Genomic DNA, 14,982 nt, shown 5'->3' with positions numbered 1-14,982 from the left:
CGAGAAGGCAGGAGGGGGCTGAGTTGGGGGAGCGGCTGGGGTCCTCTTCACCAGGAACCCTGCCGGGGGCAGCAGGGGGCCCTGTGACTGGGACCGCGCCTAGCGAGAAACCACGTGTAGCTACTTCTTCCTCCCCCGGGCGGTTTGCAAAGCGCACTCATCCCAGGAAAGAACGGACCTCTTCCTGACACCTCACCTTCTCCGCCCTTTGCTTTTAATGGGCTGCCCTTTGCATTTGGAAAGGACAATGATCGTTCATGGGCTCGCCTCGCACCTGAGGGAGGATATGGAGGCAGGTCACTCCTTTTTTACCTGTCTTCCTTCTAAAGTTCAGTAATTTACCTGCCCCGGGAAATGTATTTGTTTCTAGTTCCTCTAGACATTATTCTGTCATTTGCATTAGCATATGTTAAGTGCATTACAACATGCTATTTGCCACCTCCCGCAGCTCCGGGGCCTTAGTTTGACTTCCCAGGAATTTCGCAAATAGATCATTGGGAGTGACTTCGAGATCATGTGCTAAACCCTTTTAAATCAGAGTCCAAAATGGCCTCTATTAGATGTGGGTGCTGTCGGTCTTGAAAACTATGCCTTAAATGACCTTCCAGAAGTAAGTTACATTACTAATAAGACACTTAAGTGCTTCGTTTTTTATTATCTGAAGTGTATAATTTTTTTTTAAGTCTGGACATCTCTCCTTGCTGTTAAGTCATTTTTAAAAATAGCAAGGAGTCCGGTGGCACCTTAAAGACTAACAGATTTATTTGAGCATAAGCTTTCCTGGGTAAAAACCTCACTTCTTTCAGATGCATGGATTGAAATTGAGCATAAGCTTTTGTGGGTAAAAAAACCTCACTTCTTCAGATGCATGGAGTGAAAGTTACAGATACAGGCATAAATATACTGACACATGAAGAGAAGGGACTTACCTCACAAGTGGAGAACCAGTGTTGACAGGGCCAATTTGATCATGGTGGATGTAGTCCACTCCCAACAACAGATGAGGAGGTGTCAATTCCAAGAGAGGCAAAGCTGCTTCCCTAATGAGCCAGCCACTCCCAGTCCCTATTCAAGCCCAAATTAATGGTGTTAATTTTGCAAATGAATTTTAGTTCTTTCTCTTTGAAGTCTGTTTCTAAAGGTTTTTTTGTTCAAGGTATAGCTACTTTCAAGCCTGTTATAGAATGTCCAGGAAGATTGAAGAGTTCTCCCATAGCAACCCCTTATCCAGTGAGAGAGAAGAATTTTACAGACCTCCAAGTTGAAAAGCCTGGTTTCTTGTCCTGTTATTTACAGCATATAGAAGCAAGCACGCTGTTAATTGTCAAACAAAAGAATGACAAAGGTACATTTCCCACTTTCCTTGAAATGGCTGGCTGTTTTGGGTACATAAAGAATGGAAGATGGACCCTAAAATTATGATTGGCACCACCTGTTTATTTAAAGGGGCACATTTATTTTGCCTCAATAGTATAAAAACATGTCTGAATGTGACAAGAGTGTAGGTTTCAGAGTAGCAGCCGTGTTAGTCTGTATTCGCAAAAAGAAAAGGAGTACTTGAGGCACCTCAGAGACTAACCAATTTATTTGAGCATAAGCTTTCGTGAGCTACAGCTCACTTCATCGGCTGCATTCAGTGGAAAATACAGTGGGGTGGTTTATATACATAGAGAACATGAAACAATGGGTGTTACCATACACACTGTAACCAGAGTGATTACTTAAGGTGAGCTATTACCACCAGGTGAGCTGGGCGGAGGGACCTTTTGTAGTGATAATCAAGTTGGGCCATTTTCAGCAGTTGACAAGAACGTCGGGGGGGGGGGTGGAATAAACAAGAGTGTAGGTGTGTCTTGAAATCTTAGGTTCAGAATGATCCTTGCACCCATATAGATGCCAAATAGAGATCATATGGATCCGCACAGATGTTTGCCAGTGTGGATCCAGTTAGAGGATTTGGGCCTTAAATTTCACCTTAAAGAATATATTTGATCAGTCTATACCAACAGCCAAAATGTCTTTCCCTCCCCCTTTCTGATTCCTCTAGAATCCTAGTTCTGTGACATGTTCCCTTTCCCCAACACTACAGATGGCCCTGCACAGGCAGCCTATGGATTTGGAGTGGGATGGCTGCTCATGATGGCATTCTGCATATTGCCAATATTTTCTTGTTCCTTTTCCTCTCCCAAAGAAACTGCAAAGCAAACTGACGCATGTTAAAGGTGACCTGTAAAATGGGATTTTGTCATTTTTGGGTTCTTTATGATGCATAAAGAAGGCCTGATAGTTTATATTTAAACAAAACATCTTGTTTTGTCTACATTTAGAAATGTAATTTGTGTTTACCCTGCTTTTCTTCAAAACTTTATGGGGCCACGTGCCCTTACATTTGTCATTGTCTCCAGTTATAAGTTTAATCACATTATTTTTAAAAAAGAGAAATTTGGAAATCACCAGGCGTATTCTAATAATTGTCCCAAATAAAATTTTGGAAATGGGTAGGTGTATTTAATAACTGTACCTAAGAGTATTTCTTTTGAACATAAAAAGAAGAGTTAGTTCTCAGTCTGGGCTTGCCCAGACAGTTTACTTGACAACTACACGTTTGTTGTAGTTGTTGGTGTAAGATACCTTTATGTTTTATATCTGTATAAATATGTACTGTGCGTCTGTACAAGTGTTTCCAAAGTAGTACAATCACCTTAGGGGGCAGAACAAACAGGTGAAGGGACAGCATAAAAGCAAGAATGCTGTGTGTTGTCTGACCTGTCCAGGAACGACATATTTTTGACCGAACAGCTTTAAACATTTTAACTGGTGTCCATGTTGCTTTGTGAATGAACAAGTAATGGACCGGATCCTCAGCTGGAGGGACTCAATGCAGTTCGACTGAAATTAGTGGCGCTCCATCGATTTACATCACTTGAGGATCTGGGCAAATGAGTGCATGTCAGATGTGGACATATTCTCTCAGAGTTTTTCAAGAAAAATGTAACATTCCTAGTAACAGTCAATTTGTCAGATATCTAGAATGGGGGAATGTATCCTATCAAAGAATATGTTGCTATCCCTTTTGACCCAACCGGCTGGTCACAGTTCAGGGCCCTTAGGGCTGTTCCAGTTGGGAGGAGAAATTAAGGCTGAAGGCTGGTACCTTTGATGAAATCTTGTTTATTTACAAGAAATGTTCAAAATCCTGTTTTCCCAAATGCAGGAGGAACCAAAAAGGAGTCAGTTCCTTTGTTTGTTGACCAAGGCAGCCTTTCCAGCCAATACTATGTACCCAAAAAGCGTTTTCTCTTCGCTTTATCTCACGGTTCTATTTCTGTGCTTCCAGGCTGTGTCCACTTGGCATTCTCTCTCTCTCGCTCTGTGCTCTGTTTGTCTCTCCTTGTGTGCTGTATCTGTCCCTTACAAACAGACCAAACCCCTTGGGACACATGACTGAGCATCTACTCGTCTTTTCCATGTGCCTGTGTTTTGGAATGCTACTGTTTCAACCACCTGGTTACAATGGTTTCTTTACATTTATCCTGAGTGGAAAGTGGTGACCATACCTGACCCATAGCAACAGTAACTATCCAAGACTCTCCCTCTCATTTATATAGGTGAAATCTAAATTATCAGCATCCCGTTTAGTCTCCATTATTTACAAATATACAGGCCAATATTTTCAAATATATATACTAAATATTAGGTACTTAAATTCATATTTAGGGATATAAACAAGTGGCCTGATTTTTCAGAGATGCTAGTATAGGTCATCATCCTACTATGTCTTACACTCTTCTGTTTCATGTCTTTTTTGTAACATACTCTTAGCATGCGCATTATGTTCATTTTGCATGTCCATTGATCATCAAAGCAAAACAGGTTACATTATCTAAATACCTACATCCACTCGCTTCATTTGCTAATCAACCTGCAACCAACTTGTAACTTACTCCACGGTTTACATCACTGCTGAAATTTGCACACATGTTTAACATAGTCTAGGTTAAGACTCAAAAGAGCCTGAGGTAAAGCCTTCTCAAAAGCAGGTCCCAGGCTCCCAAGTACTGCTTCAAAGAAAATCAGGAAGAATCTAACCTTGCCATTTTCAGATCATGCAACAAGAACCACTTTTTTGCCATAGCTTTTCCTTAAGAACTAGAATAGAAGTAAACCAAAGGGTATTCTCAAAAGTAAAGCCCACAGCTATACCAAAGACTAGTCTGGAGAACTTAGAGGCTTTCAATTGTCAAAGGCAAAGAATATCACAGGGTGGTGGGGGTGAAACTCCTCTCTTTCACTCTGCCCTGGAGGAACAATACTGTCAGGAGTCATCATAAGCAACCTTTCCTTTTCTCTATGTGCATACCACTAAGGCTGCCTCGGTGAGCAGCTTATCTGTTATCGAAAACTAGAAAAACGAGACTGAATAAAAATTCAAACAATGTCCTTGGTTTACATCCATTGAAATTCAGTGTACATTCAGTGTTCATTGTTGTAACTGAGAACAGAACAAAGCCTGCAAGCTTAATCAAAATATTGGTGTTTATTATAAAGAAAACAAACATTGAACAACTTGTATGTATCGTATACATTTACAAATACTTGGGGCCATTTTCCCTGATACGCTCTGGCTGCTCTGTGCTACTTCAGTAAGGCAAAGCAGCCATAAATCCAGCATAATTGGTCAATTATGGCTACTTTTGTGTCAGAGTGGCATGATGCAACTGGAATGCACCGGTAAATCTGACCTCTGATACAGAGTCAGTGCATATTTGAATATTATTTGAAAAGTGAATTTTTAAAATGTGTTTTAAATAAAAGAAAGCAACTGGAATTTTAATTGATTATTCTAAATCAAAACAGCAATTTTGTCAGTTCTAATTAATTACTGTGGGAGCAAATTCACTGGCATCAGTGATACATACTCAGACAAATATTCTGAAAAGTTAAATAAAATTAAACCCAATAAAATAAAAACTACCAACTCCTGAATAAGGATAACTTCTGACAAGTGGAAACTAGGATTGAAGTTCTGGCCCCAGCATAGTCAGTGGCAACACTCTTACTGATTTCAATGGAATCAAAATATCATTCTAGATGCTTGAAGCTTGTGCAGGGAGACATTTAGAACTTGTAAAGAGATCAAATGCCAATCCAGAAATAATGAAATCTTGGAATTCCATTGGTAATTTCTCTACTGAAGAAAGAAGACGTATGGACCAATTGTCCTTCTGGATCACTCTTTCATCAAGTGTTGACAAAGTATGGTTAGTGCCGGACTTTTTAACTGATGTATTATTTTACTGTGCACCTGCATGTGATAACCAGAGATGATTTGTGGCAGGAAAGCATGGTCTTCTGCTAAAACATGACAAGAAATTGTGTTTTTCCCCCCAGTTCTGTTAAAGATTTGCTGCATGATTTGGAGCAACTCTTCTCTATGCATCAGTCTCCCACCCATAAATGGGGGTTAATAATCCCTGCCTACAGTGTTGTTGTGATACTTAATGTATAGAATCATAGATTATAATGCCAGCAGGGACCACGAGATCCCATACTCTGACCTTGTGTATATCACAGGTCACCAACACACTAAACCCAACAACCGAAATTAGTCCACAATATTACCACCCTCAGAGACAAAGTATTAATATTAATATTTATAAGGAGCTTAGAGATTCTTAAATGGAATATGCTAATAGAGTGCAAAGTAGTTTAATATTTTACTATATACTGTTATCATTCAAGCTTTTATGTCCCCTGTCTACGTCAGTTACAACAGTTCATTTATCAAGAATCAGACATTGTTTTAATTCCATGATACACCATACAGCTTAAGTCAGAAAACTGTAAATCATTAATGACTTGTTGCAGCCAAAATACTGATATAGACCATTAGGTAAATCCAGACAAATTATAATGAAGTCATATCTGAATATCAAACAGTTACAGCTTTGCACAAACGAGCACAAAATGAAACAAGCCAAAAGTTAACATAGCAACAATGTATTGAATTAAATTCAATTTTGAGATAAGTGGAGTTAACATATTCAAAGCATAAGATCAAGTTCCTGGTACTGCAAAAAAATATTTTAAGAGCGGCCTCTTGAAATTCCTTAACATGTTTTAGTGAAATTGCACACTGCTTTAAATGCAATGATATACCTGAGATACATCGATGACATTTTCATCCTCTAGACAGATGGCCTAAACTTCCTCATAGATTTCCACCATAGCTTCTTAATAACCACTGCCCATCCATCAAACTTCCCCTAGAACACTCCCACCACACCAGCATCAGTTTCCTGGACACCATGATCAACTTCATCAATGGAACCCTACAGACAACTGTATACAAGAAACCAAGGGATCACCACACCTACCTTCACAGATCCAGTAACTACCCCAAACACACTAAGACATCTATCTACAGCCAGGCACTCAGATACTACAGACAATGCACTGAGGTGAAAGTCTGGAGTATGCACCTTAACACACTTAAGACCTCCTTCACCAAACAAGGACACTCTGACAGAGAAGTAGATCACATCATAGAACAGGCCACCCAAATACCCGAAGAGAACATGCTTCAATACAGGAAAAAAATCCCTCTGACTGCACACTCTGACTGTCACGTATCATTCAACACTGGAACACATATGAGGTATCCATACTTGATGGGGACCACATCCTGAAGTATATTTTTCCTGAACCCCCTCTTCTGGCCTTCAGATAACAAACTTCACCAAGCTCATAATCAAAAGCAAGCTCCTCACAGACCAGGACACACCAACTCAAAGCGCTTCCACACCCCGCCATAACAACAGATGCAAAACTTGCACCATATCTCTACTGTTGCAATGATCAACACCCCCAACAAAACACCTTTCAACATCCATGGGTCCTAATATGTGGTGCACCTCATCCAGTGCAATAAATGCCCCAATAACAACTATTTGGGTGAAACCAGACAATTGCTGTGCTCTCAAATGAACTCACACAGGAAAATGGTAAAAGACAAAAACAACATACCATCAGTGGGCAAACACCTTTCACAAAACCATCTCTCTATATCTGACCTATCAGTCCTCGTCCTTGAAGGAAACCTGAACACTTTCAGAAGCTGAGCTTGAGAGCTTAAATTCATAACTTTGCTAGACACTAAAAATCATGGACTTAAAGGCATAGGATTTATGGCAAATTACAACAATCAACAAACTAGCCCTCCTATGTCCTATAACAGGAAAGGTGATAATTGCCCACTTCACCTTGAATGATCTCTTACAACATGTTAACTCCTTATACTCTAACCATCTTGTTCCCTTGTGTTTAGCTGTGACACTCTGAGTACCTTACCCAGACCTGAAGAAGAGCTCTGTGCAAGATCAAAAGCTTGTCTCTCTCACCAACAGAAGTTGGTCCAATGAAAGATATTACATCACCCACCTTGTCTCTTTAAAACAACAGAATTTTGGTCCTGATCATGCAAAATGGGTTCCTCATTGTAGCAGCATAGAATCGCACCAACATCAAGTAATGGCATAGTTGTGATTTTCAACTGAGTTATAGCCCCTGGGTACTGAATAAAGAAAGGGTGGATTTTGCTTCTAGGTCTCTTTCAAGACTTTGTTTTATTTTCACTATCTGCTGGGTGGTGCATGCACCTGGACTTCTCTGGTGTTTGTTTCCCATGTTTTTGGGCTTGCATTTACTACTTTTAATAGGGAGGAAAATAGGATTTCATGATAGTCAGTGTTACAAGAGCTAGTAAGTAGCAGGCTAATGTATGCTCTTTTCTGGTGGAGAGGATTGCATGTGACTTCTTTTATTCTGCCAAACATGAACCAATACTGATCAAATGTACTGTTAGTGTTCTCTCCAAACCTCTGCGATGCAGGCTACTGGAACAATGTGTACTTCCTGGTGCCAGCATTCTCTCTCTTTAATTACACTTCTGTTTATCACACAGCCATCAGCAGGAACCAGAACATTTAACTGTGCACTACACACTGTACAATAAGTAAACCAGTGTTTAGCCAGCGCAAACTATTTTCTCTTTGTCCACATCCCAATGGAAATGGTACAAACACAAAAAAAGTACAAATTAATCTTTATCCCCAGAGCTGCCCAGGAACTATGTCCACCTCATTGTGCTGTTTAAGTAGTATAAAACTATACCAGCAGTGTATTATTTTGTAATCATTTACTCCTGATTAAAATATCAAGAGGCCAGCTTATATTCTTTGGAGGAATGGGACTTGCCTTCATTTCTCTCATTTGACTGGTGGAAGAACGGTTGCTATACTCTTGTTTCTGTGCCGAGGGGAGGAGTCCATTCTTCTGTTCCTCCTTCTGGCACTCACCATGCTTGATCCATTATATACACAAGTCAGAGCAGGGCATGTTCTGCAGTTAAATCCGGTATGGCCAATGGAGGGTCAATTAGCAGAACCAAGCAACATGTTCAACAGTTCTCTCAAACCACTGTGTTTAGCTGTCTAGAGAAAAATACTCATGCACCATTAAAAGAGCACACCACCCAACTTTGAACCTGTCAGTCACCATATCACATAATTGGGCTTGTCATTGGCAAAAGCACTGGTTTTAGCTCTGAGTAAGAATAAGAGTCTATTATTGAGATGAGCCTTTGGTTGAAAAAGTTGCAGAAATGGTGTATGTCCCTCTAAAATAAAAACACTAACGCTGATAAAATAAACTTCACATTTCAAAAATTTCCAACAAAAATGGGACAAATTTTTCACAAAATTTTCATGCCAGATTTTCCCACATTTTGGACTGGCTCTACAAAACACCTAAGATGAAATCCTAACCCCATTGAAACAGATAAGAGTTTTTCTCACATTTAGAGTGCAGTTTTACTTTAAAGAGTTACTCTTAAAGTTGGCATTTTGTGGTTCTCTTAAAATTGGTATTTATTGCATCTCAGTGGTTTACAGATGAAATCCACATTGTTTTCAAGTTTGAAATTCTATTTCTAACTGCAAACTCAGTCTGCAATCTGAAAGCTAAATTAGGTTCTGTGTGGCTCGTGCAATATAAAATGTTAAAGTACCTTGTATAAAAGAGTGGTGTATACTTAGCTATTTTGTTGATAATCCCCCAGTTTGAAATAAAATTGGGTTCACTCTTCCATAACTGTATTGTTCCCATCCTGTGGTATTATAGTATATAGGATATGTTTTTATACCAATAAGCAAGGCCAACCTAACAATTTGTGAGGGCTCAGGCAGGCAGAAAAGATGAAGGTTATCAGCCTTGGTGACTTCTTCTTCTGGAATGAGTAATATGGTCATGACTTTGGCCAATTGCCAGAGAGTAAGATAATGCCAGTCTATCAGTGACTGAACTTGAACTGTATGCAGAGATCCAAATGACAATCTGCTTTGCTTGTATCTATGGCTAGCCCTATTCCATGGGCGGTGGGTATCACAGGCCAGGGGAGGCTAAGAATCTCCAAACAACCTGGTGTGGCCCCACCCACGCTCCACCGCCAGACCCCTCTGGCTTCCCGCTCTTCCCCCTGCCTGGGAGTAGAGTGGCTTGCAGCTGGAACTTGGGGTGGCTCCGGCCGGTGCTCATGACACCTGGCACTCCAGGGCTGAGGAAACTGGGGCCACGCTGCCTGCCTGGCACTGGGGCTGGGGACACCAGGGTCGCACCACCAGCCCAGTGCTCTGGGGCTGGAGGCACTGGGACCATGCCACCCAACCAGCCCTCCAGCACTGGGGGTGCTCTAGCAGCTTGGGGCTGGGGGATTGGCTGGGCCTTGGGCAAAAGGGGTGGAGCCAGGGGCTAGTCTCCCACAACAGATGGTTCACGCGCCACCCATGCCCTATTCCCCACAACCATTCTGCTCTGGCGGTCTTAATGGCCTGTTTTGTAAGGCCTTAGAGATCTAGAACCCAGGCCTATAGAGCAACCAGGCAGCAGTCAGCTCCAGGCTGCCATACAGCAGCACTTGTAACCAATTTGTGCTCCACTTTCCATGACCGGCTGTGGACACAGCCCATGGGAAGTTCCGCCTTAAGGGTTTGACAGACAGCAGTCTCATGGCTCCTGATTGGCTCCCTGCCCTATATATACCCAATGGGCATTCCAGGAAGTGTCCAGGCAACCGTGTGGATCTTTTGTAGCCACCATGAATGGTCTTTGGTCTGGAATTCCTGGCTTGACATCAGCTTGGTTTGGACTTTGCCTCCTGACTCAGACTCTGAAACTTGACTTGGACTCTGACCCTTGGTATTGACCCTGGCCTGGACCTGACTATGAACTCCTCTCCTACTCCCAGCCTCAGATTTGCCCTTGCTCTGACCCTTGGATCTGACTGCCCTTGTTGGGATCCTGACATGTTTGTTCTTTTTTCCTCACTCCTATCTCCATGCCTTTTTCCCATGTTGCTTCTATGCATGGAAAATCATCCCAGTCTTGGGTTTGCTAGGTCACCACTATATCTCCTCATTCAAATCCCTTCCAAATATTCACTTCTTGTGTGCTGCACACAAGTGCTCTAAAGAGAAATGTAGGATGGAAATAACTTGTCAGTTCTTCCTCTAGTTTTCCTAGTTTGTCCTGCCTTCTCTAGGCCCATCTGCCTAGACTGTAAGCTCTTCTGGGTAGCTGCTGTCTTTATCTGTTGTGCACAGTAAGAAGCATATTATTGGTATTAAACAAGTAATAATGTTAATATTAAAAATTAGCGTTTGTCAATGCATGAAAAATTATCCAGAATAAATTAAGATGCGAGTTTAAAGCTGATTAACTATTCCTAATTAAATCCATATGTGGCTGCTCTTATTCCAGAATAAAAGTGCCTTATTCTGAATTATTTTAATCCATTTAAACTAACTGGAGGGCAGGGGAAGGGGGAAGGCACTCTTATTCCATAATAAGAGTGTCCATACATGGAGTTTGTCACTGTGCCTCCATGGGTCACAAAAGAACTGCCATAGTGGCTCAGACCAAAGGTCCATCTAACCCAGTATCCTGTCTTCTGACAGTGGCCAATGCCCAGTGCCCCAGAGGGAATGAACAGAACAGGCAATCATCAAGTGATCCATCCTGTCACCCATTTCCTGCTTCTGGCAAACAGAGGCTAGGGACACCATCCCTGCCCATCCTTGCTAATAGCCACTGATGGACCTATCCTCCATAAATGTATCTAGTTGTTTCTTGAACCCTGTTATAGTCTTGGCCTTCACAACATCCTCTGGCAAGGAGTTCCACAGGTTGACTGTGTGTTGTGTGAAAAAATACTTCCTTTTGTTTTAAACCTGCTGCCTATTAATTTCATTTGGTGGCCCCCGGTTCTTGTGTTATGAAGAGTAAATAACACTTCCTTATTTACTTTCCCCACACCAGTCATTCCCCACACCCATGATTTTATAGACCTCTTTCATATCCCCCCTTAGTCATCTCTTTTCCAAGCTGAAAAGTCCCAGTCTTATTAATCTCTCTTCATATGGCAGCCATTCCATAACCCTAAAAATTTTTGTTTCCCCTTTCTGAATCTTTTCCAAGTCCAATATATCTTTTTTGAGATGGGGCGACCACATCTGCATGCAGTATTCAAGATGTGGGCAATATGATATTTCCTGTCTTATTATCTATCCCTTCCTTAATGATTCCCAACATTCTGTTTGCTTTTTTGACTGCTGCTGCACATTGAGTGGATGTTTTCAGAGAACTATGACAATGACTCCAAGATCTCTTTCTTGAGTGGTAATAGCCAATTTAGACCCCATCATTTTGTATGTATAGTTGGGATTGTGTTTTCCAATGTGCTATTCTAACAACTGAGAATACCAAATTCAGGACAAGCTGCTGGGAAAAAGGGCAAAGACAGCCCAAAACTGGTGGTTATTCTTCCATGAGATATACCAATCCAGCAACAAAAGTAAACTTTTGTCTCACCAACTGGCTAACAAGAAGTCAAAAATTCAACCTCTTTAGATATTCCAGTCCTGGATTCAACACCCAGACACTAGACTTAATGATAAGTGGTTATTTAAAACCAATTTCTTCAAACAAAAGGGTTCTTCTGATCCCAAAGGCACATTCCCAGGTCAATATATAACTCAGATCTTACCCAATAATCATGCTGTTGCCAATCTTTAGTATCTAATATCTAAAGGTTTATTTATAAAAAAGAAAGAAAGGTGAGAGTTAAAATTGGCTAAAGGAATCAAATACATACAACAATTGCAAAGTTCTTTGTTCAGGCGTGTAGCAGTGATGGAATAAACTGCTGGCTTGCTAAGTCTCTGGTTGCTTCCAAATCATTTGAAGGCCCTCAGTCCCTTGGTTAGAATGCTCCCATTAGAGTAAGTTCATAGTTCAGAGGTTTGAGCAAGTTAAAGGCAAAATGGAGATGTTTCCAGGGCCTTTTATAGCTTCTGCCAAGTGAAGGGAAACCCATTGTTCTCACTGTGGAAAATTACAGGGAACAAGATGGTGTTTGGAGACACATGGGCAAGTCACAGTAGAGGCCATTACCCATACTCTAGTTCAGTGGTCTCCAAAGTGAGGTGCGCAAGACGATCCCCGGGGGTGCGCGGCAGAAGGAGCACTGCCGTCACGCCTGCGGCCGCTCTTGTATCTTGGATACTGCGGTGGCAGGAGGAGTGCGCCTGCGGCAGCTCTTCTACATAGCAGCTCTTCCCTTGCTTTTTCTTTGGTGGCATGCCTGCGGCAGCCCCTCCCTTTTCTTTTCTTTGGCGGCACCCCTTCCACTTCTTTTCCTTTGGCAGCACGCCTGTGCCAAATTTTTTTTTTCCTGGGGGTTCGCAATCAAAAAAGTTTGGAGACCACTGCTCTAGTTAGCACGTTCACAGGAAAGTCCATCAGGTGTGGATGGGTGTCTTCCATGGTCCCTTGTGAGTTAAGTGTTTCTTGATGGGCCATTTAACATGAATAGTCCCTTCACAATGTGCAGGCTACATACCTGGTGGGTGTTACCCATGAGCAAACATTTGACATACAGGTACACAGTTAATAATCATAACTTCAGATACAAAAATGATACATGTATACAAATAGCAATCATATTCAGCAAATCATAACTTTTCTATTGACACCTTATTTGACATACTTTGTATAAGGTTTCTTGCAATTATATAACAGTGGTAGCAACAATGATCTACATGGTCATATTTTAATCAGATAATGTCACAGAGTTAATCAGGAGCAATTAATCAGGAATAGCTATTTCAGAATCCTTTCCCATGTATACAAACGCTTAGAACTGAGATTTATAACAACTTGCAATTGACTCATCATAGGCTGAGCCAGCATTGCAAAAAACAGCTATGTTTTTAGAAATAGGTACAAACATGTAGGTTTTTTAAAAGCCACTCTGTTTCCTCCCGCCATAGCAAGTACATTACTTCATCATTAAGAGTACAGTTTGCTTTCCTGGTTCTCAATAGAGCTTAATGTTAACATTGAACTATGCAAGTATGTCGCATTTACATCTGAACATTCCTTTCAAAGTTAATCTTTGAACAAATATTGCCTAAAAATCCAAGATTGAAATAAACCACAACATTGTTTGTGAGAGATTTCCCCCACTTGTTTACAGCACACATGACAGTGAATACCAGCTGCTCGTGCTGCCACTTCTTAGAACTGAAGTTTCCAGAAATTACAAGCAGGTATCCTCAACAGAGGGCCCTCTCCTGAGGAACCTGCCCTGTCATTTTCTACACTGGGAAGTGTTTTATATTCAAGAACTGTGAGGAAGCAAACACATTTTTATACATCCTCCATGTTCTAACACAGTCCATTCTCTCACTATAGACAAGTCCCCAGATAGTCCCTTAGTCCCAGAGTTTGGAGGCCTGCAGGGCCTTGTGTAAAGCAGCCCTGATCAATCAGGCAATCACATGAATGATACCGTGTTAGGGTGAAGATCTCCTGTGTACAAGAAAAACTCCTGGGGGAGTTCTGTGCCAACAAATTAAAAATTCTGTGCACAGTATTTTAAAATTGTGCATATTTTATTTGTCAGAATAACACAATATAATCACGCCAGTTTCAATTTTGGTAATTTATTTCAAAATACCTGTCAGCAAGTATGTTTGTTACAATACAGACAACAAAAAAGATTCAGGAAATGTTTTTTTGACAAATAGATTCTGTACTAGGCATATTAATACAGAACTCTGAGTAATAATTCATTTAAATTACAATACAGAACAGTATTTCCCGCACCCCTCAGAAACAGTGCAAAGCCTTGTGGGAGTCAGGGGTAATGGAGGAGCTGAGGGAGAGGGAAGTAATTGCTGGGAAGGAGCCTGGGAGTGAACCTGGAGAGTTGTTAGGTATGGGTGGGAGAAGTGTGGAACAGTTTTTTTGGGGGGAGGGAGGGATTGTTGAGGAGTTGGGGAGCCTTCCCCCATGCAGACCCTGGCTGATCCCTAGCCTCTCCCATTCAGTCAGGAACAGCTGTCCCATCCCCATGTGGCCCTACACCCCCTCCTCTGCCCCCATGTGGCACTGAACCCCCTCACCATCCTCATGTTGCCCTGCCCATTCCCATTTAGCCCCTGCCCCAGTCTGTGTCCCCCCACTAGCCCTTCTGAACCCCAGTCTCTGACTCCCCAGCAGCTGTGTGACCCCCTGCTCTGTCTGTCCCCTGCACCTCCATATCCCATGCCTCCTAACCTGGCTCCACAGACAGGGAGGAACGCAGCCATCTGCTCTCTGTTCTGGCACAACCTGGTGTAACTGCAGTGTCTTTCCAGCAGAATGTATTTTCTGCAGAGAGAAAAAATCTGCAGGAGACATGAATTCTGTGGGTGTGCAGTGGCACAGAATTCCCCCAGAAGTGCATTCTGATTATAATTTGAGGTGCCCAGATGCTACAGCAATGGATGGAGTCAAATGAATGACCACATAAGGGCCTGATTCAAAGCGTTTAAGGTCAGCAGGAGTCTTTCCATTGATTTCAGTGGGCTTTGGATCAAGCTC

The 14,982-nt window shown here is 41.7% G+C and overlaps 1 long non-coding RNA gene across 1 annotated transcript; it reads left to right on the top strand.

Moving 5' to 3' along the window:
• Positions 1-21: 21 nt before the first annotated feature.
• LOC144930905 (uncharacterized) lies at positions 22-2,558 on the top strand. The gene is made up of 3 exons (XR_013636377.1): positions 22-610; positions 1,157-1,345; positions 2,090-2,558. It is a non-coding gene; the product is annotated as an uncharacterized LOC144930905 (long non-coding RNA).
• The last annotated feature ends 12,424 nt before the right edge of the window (positions 2,559-14,982 follow it).

Source organism: Lepidochelys kempii, chromosome 1 (assembly GCF_965140285.1).
Source record: "Lepidochelys kempii isolate rLepKem1 chromosome 1, rLepKem1.hap1, whole genome shotgun sequence".
In the NCBI taxonomy this organism is placed as follows: Eukaryota; Metazoa; Chordata; order Testudines; family Cheloniidae; genus Lepidochelys; species Lepidochelys kempii.
Note: the sequence above shows the minus strand (reverse complement) of the source record. Positions and strands in the feature narration are given on the sequence as shown.